This window comes from Pogoniulus pusillus, chromosome 39 (assembly GCF_015220805.1).
Source record: "Pogoniulus pusillus isolate bPogPus1 chromosome 39, bPogPus1.pri, whole genome shotgun sequence".
In the NCBI taxonomy this organism is placed as follows: Eukaryota; Metazoa; Chordata; class Aves; order Piciformes; family Lybiidae; genus Pogoniulus; species Pogoniulus pusillus.
In genome coordinates, this window is record NC_087302.1 from 5,443,360 (window position 1) to 5,454,098 (window position 10,739).

The window sequence follows — 10,739 nt, forward strand, 5'->3', positions numbered from 1 at the left end:
TTTTGTTCTTTTCTAACCCAAACTCTGCTTTCATTAAGTGGAAGGGCAGCAGAACAGAAAGGGCTCCTGGTGCCCACTTCCAGAGTGCCTTGTTACTGTCAGAAACACATCTGCCAACGAGGGCTGTGCTGAGGTGGTGTCAGAAAGTGGAGGTGCAGACAATGTGCCATTTCTAAATGTCTTCCTGCAGCTACCAATTGGCTCAGCTGGGATCAAGCATGGGTTTAGGGAGGGCAGGTCCTGCCTGAGCAACCTGAGCTCCTTTTCTGATCAGGTTACTGCTTGGTGAATGTGGGCAGGCTGTGGATGGAGTCTACCTGGACTTTGACACCTTCTGCCACAACAAGCTCCTGGCAAAGCTGGCAGCTCCTGGCTTGGAAACATTCACTCTGATATGGGTCAAGAACTGGATGCAAGGCTGGCCCCAGAGAGTGGTGGTGAATGGTGCCACAGCCAGCTGGCAGCTGGCACTGGTGGGGTGCCCCAGGGATCAGAACTGGGCACAGTCCTGTTCAATCTTTATTGATGATCTGGACAAGGGGATTGAGTCCAGCATCAGTAAGTTTGCAGATGACACCAAGCTAGGAGCAGCTGTGGAGCTGTTGGAGGGGAGGAGAGCCCTGCAGAGGGACCTGGCCAGGCTGGGTGGGTGGGCAGAGGCCAATGGGATGAGATTTAACAAGGCCAAGTGCAGGGTTCTGCACTTTGGCCACAACAACCCCAAGCAGCACTACAGGCTGGGGCCAGAGTGGCTGAGAGCAGCCAGGCAGAGAGTGGCAGAGAGGAGGCAGCAGTGTGCCCAGGTGGGCAGCAGAGCCAATGGCATCCTGGGGTGGGTCAGGAGCAGTGTGGGCAGCAGGACAAGGGAGGTTCTTCTGCCCCTGTGTTCAGCACTGCTCAGGCCACCCCTGCAGTGCTGTGTCCAGTTCTGAGCTCCTCCATTGCAGAGAGATGTTGAGGTGCTGGAAGGTGTTTGGAGAAGGGCAGCAAGGCTGGGGAGGGGCCTGGAGCACAGCCCTGTGAGGAGAGGCTGAGGGAGCTGGGGGGGTGCAGCCTGCAGAAGAGGAGGCTCAGAGCAGACCTCAACCATGTCCCTGGGCAGCCTGTGACAGCCTCTGAGAACTGAGAAGAGATCTAATCAATGTTTATAACTATCTGAGGGCTGGAGGCCAGGAGGGGGGGACAGGCTCTGCTCACTGCTCCCTGGAATAGGACAAGCAGCAGTGGATGGAAGCTGCAGCACAGGAGGTTCCTGCTCAACACAAGGGAGAACTTCTTGCCTGGAAGGGTCCCAGAGCCCTGGCACAGGCTGCCCAGAGAGGTTGTGGAGTCTCCTTGTGTGGAGCCTTCCAAGGCCTGTCTGGATGTGTTCCTGTGTGCCCTGAGCTAGGCTGTGTGGTGCTGCTGTGGCAGGGGGGCTTGGAGTAGATGATCTCTTTGGGTCCCTTCCAACCCCTGACAGCTGTGAGCCTGTAATAGCCAACCTATACCTGTCCTGCTCCAGCTTGAGACCATTTCCCCTTGTCCTCCCACTTGTTACTAGGGAGAAGAGCCTGATCCCCACTTTAGGAAGCCTGAAAGGTGGTTGCTGTGATTAACAAGCTGCTCCAGCAATAAATCTCCCCAGCAGGCTTGGTGCAGGCTGTTCATTGGAAATCTTTAGTCCCTTCATCATAAAGAAATGAGTATTTCAGCCTCCTTGTCCTAATGAACATGAAACAGGCAGAGTATTGTCCCACAAGCTGTGGGCTCTGCCTTTTTATTCCACAATAAGCTTTTTAATTTCTCCTGCAGGCAGTGTGTATCACTGACAATGCAAAACTAAATGAAAAAGGCCAAAACCAAACGATTTTAAACCCTAATTTCATCTCTTTTTCTCCCTCTTGTCTGAGGAGATTGAGATTTATTATTTTATGTTATTTTTTCTCCCCCCCCCCCCCCCCCTTTTCTTTGCCCTGCATAATGGGTGGGAGGGAGGTGGAGCTGGAAATCCTTTGATTTGTGGGTTTCTGAGTCTTAATCTGCTGCTGAGAATTCTGCAAAGGGGTTTTGTGACTGAGTAAGGTGGAGCCTGGAGTCTGCTTATCATTTCAGAGCCCTTTCAGGGTTTCTTAGGAGGTTTTCTTCAAGAGAGGGAAAAGGGGAGGGAGATGCTCACAGTCAAATGCAAACTCAGAAGTTTATAGAACCTCCTTTCTCTCCAGGGAGTTCAGCTGAAGCCAGAAAGGCAGAACAGGCACAGGTTGATTTAAACATTATTATCAAGCTAGAAAGTGCCAGAGGAAAAAGCCAACCCAACCAACCCACCAACACCCAAACAAACAACAGAAACTCAAACAAGCCAATGCAAAACCCCCAACAAATGAGCAGAGACAGGCACAGACACAAAGCAAGCAAAGGAAGGAAAGAAAATCCAACCAGCAAAGAAAATAAATCCAACCTACCACCACCACCACCACCAAAAAGATGTCAAGAGCACAAACCTTTTCATTTGCCTCCTAACTTAGCAGGGCACCTCTCTAAGCTGTGTCTCCTCAGCCTCCTCCTCACTGTCTCTGTGCTTTAGGGGACAGGCACTGGGCACAGCTGTGTGAAGAAATCACAGATTCATAGATTGACAGAATGGTTTGGGTTGGAAGAGGTCTTCAAGATTATAGAACCAAGCAGGTTGGAAGAGAGCTCCAAGCTCAGCCAGCCCAACCTAGCACCCAGCCCTGCCCAACCAACCAGACCATGGCACTAAGTGCCCCAGCCAGGCTTGGCTTCAACACCTCCAGCCACAGCCACTCCACCACCTCCCTGGGCAGCCCATTCCAGTGCCAATCACTCTCTCTGACAACAACATCCTCCTAACATCCAGCCTAGACCTGCCCTGGCACAGCTTGAGCCTCTGTCCCCTTCTTCTGTTGCTGCCTGCCTGGCAGCAGAGCCCAACCCCACCTGGCTACAGCCTCCCTGCAGGCAGCTGCAGGCAGCAATGAGCTCTGCCCTGAGCCTCCTCTGCTGCAGGCTGCACCCCCCCAGCTCCCTCAGCCTCTCCTCACAGGGCTGTGTTCCAGGCCCCTCCCCAGCCTTGCTGCCCTTCTCCAGACACCTTCCAGCACCTCAACAGCTCTCTGCAATGGAGGAGCCCACAACTGGGCACAGTACTTGAGGTGTGGCCTGAGCAGTGCTGAGCACAGGGGCACAAGAACCTCCCTTGTCCTGCTGCCCACACTGCTCCTGAGCCAGCCCAGGATGCCATTGGCTCTGCTGCCCACCTGGGCACTGCTGCCTCCTCTGCAGCTCCTCACTCCCAGCACCCCCAGCTCCCTCTCTGCCTGGCTGCTCTCAGCCACTCTGGCCCCAGCCTGCAGTGCTGCTTGGGGTTGTTGTGGCCAAAGTGCAGAACCCTGCCCTTGGCCTTGTTCAGTCTCATCCCCTTGGCCTCTGCCCACCCAGTCTGTTCATCCATTTCCAACCCCTATGCCATGGGCAGGGACACCTCCCACTAGATCAGGCTGCTTGAGGGCTCATCCAACCTAGCCTCAAACACCTCCAGGGAGGGGACCACCACAACCTCCCTGGGCAACCTGTTTCTACCTGCAGGGAGATGCTTTGCTAGAGATCTGGCTGGAAATCAGTGCTCCCCTCCCCAGTGAAATCAGTGCTCCCCTCCCCATCACATCTCTGTGGAGAAGTCTGCCCTGAGTCAGTGAAGCTGCCTCAGAGTGATTTATTTCACATGTGTGAGCCATCACTGCCAAAGGTCCTGGACTCAATGGATGTGTTGGATCATGTATGCTATGTGCAGCTAGGGAGCTTTCACATCACAGGCAGATGGATAGAGAGGGACCTCCTCTGGTTCCTTTCTTTGCCTCAATACCCAGTGAGGGGCCCAGGAATATTGGGGGATTAATGTCACAACAGAGGGAAAAAGTCTGCCATTCAATCTATTTAAACATTTTATGCCACCAGTGCACCAATTAAACATTGCCTGTCTGAAGAGATCAAGGACTAAAGCCATAGCAATGCTGGGGGAAAGAAATCATCCTCCCTTTGGAGATCTGTCTATGGCCAGATCTTTTCTCTCAAATGATCAAGGCAAATATATGAAATTGAGGGGGGGAAAAAGCAAATCAAGAGCTCTTAGAAGTAAACTTTAGGGCTAGGTGAATAATTTCTCCTTCCCTTGCCTGTGCTGCCTTTCATGAGTTTCTTTCCCTTTCTCTGGCACCTTCTGCCTTGCAGCCCATTTGCATCCTTCATTAGAGGGAGCTGATAGCCATGGAAGCTCTGCAGAGCTCTGATCCCTGCCTGCTGTGGGCTGCAGGGAGCATTGCAGATGCTGAGCCCAAGCACTCAGGTCTGAGAGAAGCAGGTCATAAAATCACAGGATTGTTTGGGCTGGAGAAGACCTCTAAGGTCATCCATGCCAACCATCAACCCAGCACCACCAAGGCCACTGCACTGTGTCCCTAAAGTGCCATGGCCACACATTTCTTGAACCCCTCCAGGGATGGTGACTCCACCACCTCCCTGGGCAGCCTGTGCCAGTGCCTGACCACTCCTGCAGCAAAGAACTTTTCCCTAATACCCAACCTAAACCTCCCCTGGTGCAACACAAGGACATTTCCTCTCGTGCTAACACTACAGAGACCAACTCCCACCTCACACCAACCTCTTTTCAGGGAGTTGCAGAGTCAGAAGGTCTCCCCTCAGCCTTCTCTTCTCTCCAGCTCCCTCATCTGCTCCTTGTAAGATCTGTTCCCCAGACCCTTCACCACTTCCCCAGACCCTCCACCACCTGACAACATTTTGGACAGAGTGGGGCCAGAGTGGCTGAGAGCAGGCAGGCAGAGAGGGAGCTGGGGGTGCTGGGAGAGAGGAGCTGAAGCTGAGGCAGCAGTGCCCAGGTGGGCAGCAGAGCCAATGGCATCCTGGGCTGGCTCAGGAGCAGTGTGGGCAGCAGGACCAGAGCAGTCCTTCTACCCCTGTACACAGCACTGCTCAGTCCACACCTTGAGTGCTGTGTCCAGTTCTGGGCCCTTTGATTTTTGTGATCACAGATCACATTGGGTGATTCTGTGCTCCACAACCTCCCTGGAGATGTTCAAGGCCAGGCTGGATGAGGCCCTGAGCAACCTGTTCTAGTGGGAGGTGTTCCTGCCTAAGGCAAGAGGCTGGAACTGGATAAGCTTTGAGCTCCCTTCCAACCTAAACCATTCTGTGACTGTATGATGCCAGCCTGGTGGGCAGTGCACATTTGTTGAGTGGGCTCTGTGATGAGGTACCAGGGAACAAAAAGAGCCTACAATGCCTGTCCAAGCCCCTACATCCCTCTTACCTCTTGACTGAGACCAGAGACAGCACCATGTGGCCTGCAAGCTGTGCACCTGCTGGTCACCCATGTGAGCAAAGCATCTCTCCCTGCTTCAGGATGATCCAAACTGACTTGATCAAGGAGAGGGGGGAAAAAAAGGACACCAAGTGCATTATTTCTCCTCCCCACACACTCCATGGCTGTGCCAAGGACTACTTCCAGCTCCTCTCTATTTGGGTAAATGGAAGGTTTTAAAGAGAAAGTTTTACTTGGCAAAATAAATGTCCTGGCAGTGGAATTGGAGCAGTTAAATCTACCCAGCCCTGACAAAAGGAGAAGTTAGGGATCCCAGTTAGGGATGCTCTTGTTTTTCTCTTTCAGCATTTCTGGTGTTGCCTGGGCCAGAGGTTTCTCTTGGGGAGAGGAAAAAAGGGGCAGAGGGAAACCAAATATCTGATTGACATGTTGGGGGGAGGTGGAGTTGGTGTCCTCCCTGGTATCAGGTGATAGAATGAGAGGAAATGGCCTGAAATTGTGCCAGGGGAGGGTTAGGTTGGAGATTAGAAGAAACTTCTTCACTGAAGGAATCATAGAATGGTTTAGGTTGGAAGGGACCTCAAAGCTCAGCCAGTTCCAACCCCCTGCCATAGGCAGGGACACCTCCCACTAGAACAGGTCACTCAAGCCCTCATCTAACCTGGATTTGAACATCTCCAGGGAGGGAGCAGCCACAACCTCCCTGGGCAACCTGTGCCAGTGTCTCACCTCCCTCACTGCAAACAACTCTTTCCTAACATCTCCCTTCTGCCAGTTTAAACCCATTCCTCTTCCTCCTCCTCCTGCTGTCATGACAAGACCTTGTCAACAGTCCCTCCCCAGCCCTCCTGGAGCCTCCTTCAGATCCTGCAAGGCCACTCCAAGGTCTCCTCCAAGCCTTCTCCTCTCCAGGCTGCACAGCCCCAACTCTCTCAGCCTGTCCTCAGAGCAGAGCTGCTGCAGCCCTCTCAGCATCTTGGTGGCCTCCTCTGCACTGGCTCCAACACTTTCATGTCCTGCTTGTGCTGGGGGCTCCAGAACTTCACACTGGGCTCCAGGTGGGGTCTGAGGAGAGCAGAGCCAAGGGGCAGAATCCCCTCCCTTGCCCTGTGCCCACACTGCTCTTGCTGCACCCAGCACAGGGTTGTGTCTGGGCTGCACTCACACTGCAGGCTCCTGTTGAGCTTTGCATCACCCCAGACCCCCAGGGGCTGTTCCTCAGGGCTGCTCTCAGCCATTCCCCACCCAGCCTGGAGCTGTGCTTGGGATTGCACCCACCCAGGTTCTCAAGGGGCTCTCAAAGACTGAAACAGGCTGCCTAGGGAGGTGGTGGAGTCACCATCCCTGGAGGTCTTCAAAACACCTGTGGGCTTGGCACCTGGGGGCACAGTTTAGTGGGCATGGTGCTGTTGGGTTGGTGGTTGGGCTGGAAGATCTTAGAGGTCTCTCCCAACCTCAGTGATTCACAAAGACTGGCACAGGCTGCCCTGGGAGGTGGTTGAATCCTCATCCCTGGAGGTGTTGAAAAGCTGCAGCGATGTGGTGCTGGGGGGGAGATGGTTTAGCCCCAGGCTTGGCAGAGGTAGAGAATGGTTGGGCCTGGATGATCTGAAAGGGCTTTGCCAACCCAAACAATTCTGTGACTCTGGGTCTGTCCCTTGCAGACAATAAACCAACAGAAGTCACTAACAAATCCAAACCAAAAGTGAAAACAAAAACCCCCCCACCAAAACACCCCCACAAAACCAAGCCAAGTAAGCTCAGTGAGCTGAACACTGCCAGAACAAAGGAGAGGGAAACCATTTGTAACCCAGTAGAAGGCCTGGGAAGGGAAGGCTTTGATGGTAAGGGAGTTGATGGTAAGGGAGTTGATGGTAAGGGAGGACGATCTGCTCTCATGGGCCACTGAACAGCCAAACATGGACAAGCTGTTAGCAGCAGACTGACTGCAGCCAGGGCCACAATGCCTCTGTGCAGCCAGGGCCACAATGCCACTGCACATGCTCTGGGGAGAAAGGAGGAAAGGAAAGGAAGGGAAGGAAGGGAAGGAAGGGAAGGAAGGGAAGGAAGGGAAGGAAGGGAAGGAAGGAAGGAAGGAAGGGAAGGAAGGGAAGGAAGGAAGGAAGGAAGGAAGGAAGGAAGGAAGGAAGGAAGGAAGGAAGGAAGGAAGGAAGGAAGGAAGGAAGGAAGGAAGGAAGGAAGGAAGGAAGGAAGGAAGGAAGGAAGGAAGGAAGGAAGGGAGGGAAGGAAGAAAAGAATGAAAGGAAGGGAGGAAGGGAGGAAGGAAAGAAGGAAAGGAAGGGAGGAAGGGAGGAAGGAAAGAAGGAAGGAAGGAAAAAAAGAAGGAAGGAAGGAAGGAAATAAAGGAAGGAAGAAAAAGAAGAAAGGAAGGAAATGAAGGAAGAAAAGGAAGGAAGAAAAGGAATAAAGGAAGGAAAGGAAGGAAGGAAGGAAGGAAGGAAGGAAGGAAGGAAGGAAGGAAGGAAGGAAGGAAGGAAGGAAGGAAGGAAGGAAGGAAGGAAGGAAGGAAGGAAGGAAGGAAGGAAGGAAAGAAAGAAAAGGAAGAAAAGAAGGAAGGAAAAAATCCAACCCAAAATCAAACCCACCCTACCACAGAGAGGTACTCCAAAGGCCAGTCTCTCACCACCCTCACTGCAAAGAACCCTTTCCTACCATCCACTTTCAACATCCCCTCTGCCACTTCAAACCCATCCCTCCTCCTCCTGTCATCACAAGACCTTGTCCATAGTCTCTCCCCAGCCCCTTTCAGATCCTGCAAGGCCACTATAAGGTCTCCTCGAAGCCTTCTCCTCTCCAGTGAAATCTGTTCCCCCCCACCCCCTCCATCACCTCTTTATTGCCATGTTTCCTTCTGTGTTAATTTTGGGTCTGCTCCAAGTTGAATTCCTTGACCTGCAACCTCTTTAGCTGTTAATATTTTTATTATTTATCTCTTTCTTCTTTTTTTCCTCCCTCTTCTTCCTTCCCTTTTTTTTTTCTCCTCCCCTCTCTCCTCTTACCAGCCAAATGAATTCAAATCATTTGCATTTATTGCAGGGAACATCCAGCCTCATCTGTAGCCTTTAGTCTGACTGAATTGCTTTTCTGCTTCAGGAGGCACACAGTGCAGGCTGGAACCTGCCCCCCCCCCCCCCTCCCCTCCCCACTGCTGCAGCCAGAAATAATCGAGTTGGCACTTCCAGCATTCTGGAATATTTATCATATTGATCAGATTGAAGAGAACTAAGCAAAAGGATGTTATTGGAAGCAATAATCTGATGAAGCTTTGGAGCAAATCAATCACTTGGCAGAGCCTTAAAAGAACAGGATAAAAAAAAAAGGGCAAGTGAAAGAAAATAAAGGTTGCTCCCAACCATTTCCAGACTGTGTCCAGTTCTGGGCTCCTGAAATCCAGAGAGATGCTGAGGTGCTGGAAGGTGTTTGGAGAAGGGCAGCAAGGCTGGGGAGGGGCCTGGAGCACAGCCCTGTGAGGAGAGGCTGAGGGAGCTGGGGGGGTGCAGCCTGCAGCAGAGGAGGCTCAGGGCAGAGCTCATTGCTGCCTGCAGCTGCCTGCAGGGAGGCTGTAGCCAGGCCACTCCAAGGTCTCCTGGAAGCCTTCTCTCAAAGCTCAGCCAGTTCCAACCCCCTGCCATTCACAGGGACACCTCCCACTAGAAGAGGTTGCTTAAAGCCTCATTCAACCTGGTCTTGAACACCTCCAGGGAAGAGGGCAGCAATGTGCCCCTGTGGCCAAGAGAGCCAATGGGGTCCTGGGGGGCATTAAGCAGAGTGTGTCCAGCAGATCAAGAGAGGTTCTCCTTCCCCTCTACTCTGCCCTGGTGAGACCTCATCTTGAGTACTGCATTCAGGTTTGGGCTCCCCACTGTAAGAGGGACAGGGATCTGCTGGAGAAGGTCCAAGGGAGGGCTATGAGGATGATGAGGGGACTGGAGCACTGCCTGAGGAGGAGAGGCTGAGGGACCTGGGGCTGCTCAGTCTGGAGAAGAGAAGACTAAGAGGCAATTGAATCAATGTCTATAACTATCTGAGGGCTGGGGGTCAGGAAGGAGGGGACAGGCTCTGCTCACTGCTCCCTGGGATGGGACAAGCAGCAATGGATGGAAGCTGCAGCACAGGAGGTTGCAGCTCAACACAAGAGGCAACTTCTTGCCTGGAAGGGTCCCAGAGCCCTGGCACAGGCTGCCCAGAGAGGTTGTGTGGAGCCTTTCCAGGCCTGTCTGGATGTGTTGCTGTGTGCCCTGAGCTAGATTGTGTGCTCCTGCTCTAGCCAGGGGGTTGGACTGGATGATCTCTTTGGGTCCCTTTCCAACCCCTGACATCTGTAAGCCTGTGTCCCTGACCAGAGCAGGGGAGTTGGAACCAGATGATCTTTAAGGTGCCTTTCAACCCATACCATTCTATGCATCAATGAATCTATGAGAGGCCAAGGCCCAGCAAGGTGAGTCGTGATTGCCCCAGAGCTTTGCTACTCACCAAAACACCTGATGTAGCTCAGGGGGCTGCTCCCAGGCTGAGGCTCATCCCCTCCCAATTCTTCTAGCAGCTTTATCAGCAGCAGCAGATGCTGCTGCAGTCGGATGGAAACAACACAAGGAACTTTCCACATGGTGTCTAGGCAAAGAGAAAAGAGAGGATCTGATGGAGGCTGGCTGGGGAAGCAGGGGAAGCAGACACAGCTCTTTTCAGGTCAAGCTTCTCTGCTGCACTGCTGTGGTCCCAAACTGCTTAAAGGTGCACCACAAGGTCCTGGCTGGAACTCTCCAGCTGAGAGCTGTGAGATCTCTTACACTGACAGAGAAGCAAAAGATTGAGGCTGGGAAGTGACAGCAGGAGGGAGATGTAGATAGGGAGGGAAATCTGAGTCTTGGCAATAATCTCATTGCATATTCTGCTCTTGTAATCTGTCTAATGCCAGGGGATTCACATTTCCTGTGCCTTCCAAGCTGACATGTTTAGAAGGAGCACTCACAATACCTCAAGTGGCAGTAGCTTGGTCTTAATGCTTCTTTCCTGCCTGCACCTTTAAACCTGGAGTGTCAGCCAGTGAACTGTGCCAGCCCCTTCACAGCATCACCCAGCTCCCAGCCCTCTCCCCTGGTGCCCAACTCCCACTAATGGCCTTAGTCCTCCTCTCCTGCAGCACACTGTGAAGGAGAAGAGCTCTAAGAGAAAGCAGCATGAGCACTGTGTCCAGTTCTGGTGTCCCCAGCATAAGAAGGACACAGAAGTGCTGGAGTGGGTCCAAGGGAGGCCATGAAATTGGTCAGAGGGCTGCAGAGCCTCGCCTGTGGTGACATGCTCAGAGTTGTGTCTGTCCAGCCTGGAGAAGAGAAGGCTCCAGGGAGACCTTAGAGAAGCCTTCCAGTCCCTAAAGGGGCCA

The 10,739-nt window shown here is 52.9% G+C and overlaps 1 protein-coding gene across 1 annotated transcript in view; it reads right to left on the minus strand.

Moving 5' to 3' along the window:
* PLXNA2 (plexin A2) overlaps positions 1-9,870 on the minus strand; it is a 238,189-nt gene extending 228,319 nt beyond the window's left edge. Inside the window, exon 1 of the mRNA XM_064173717.1 lies at positions 9,833-9,870. The gene's annotated coding sequence lies outside the window, so the exon portion shown is untranslated. The remainder of the gene's footprint in view (positions 1-9,832) is intronic.
* Between the last annotated feature and the right edge of the window lie 869 nt (positions 9,871-10,739).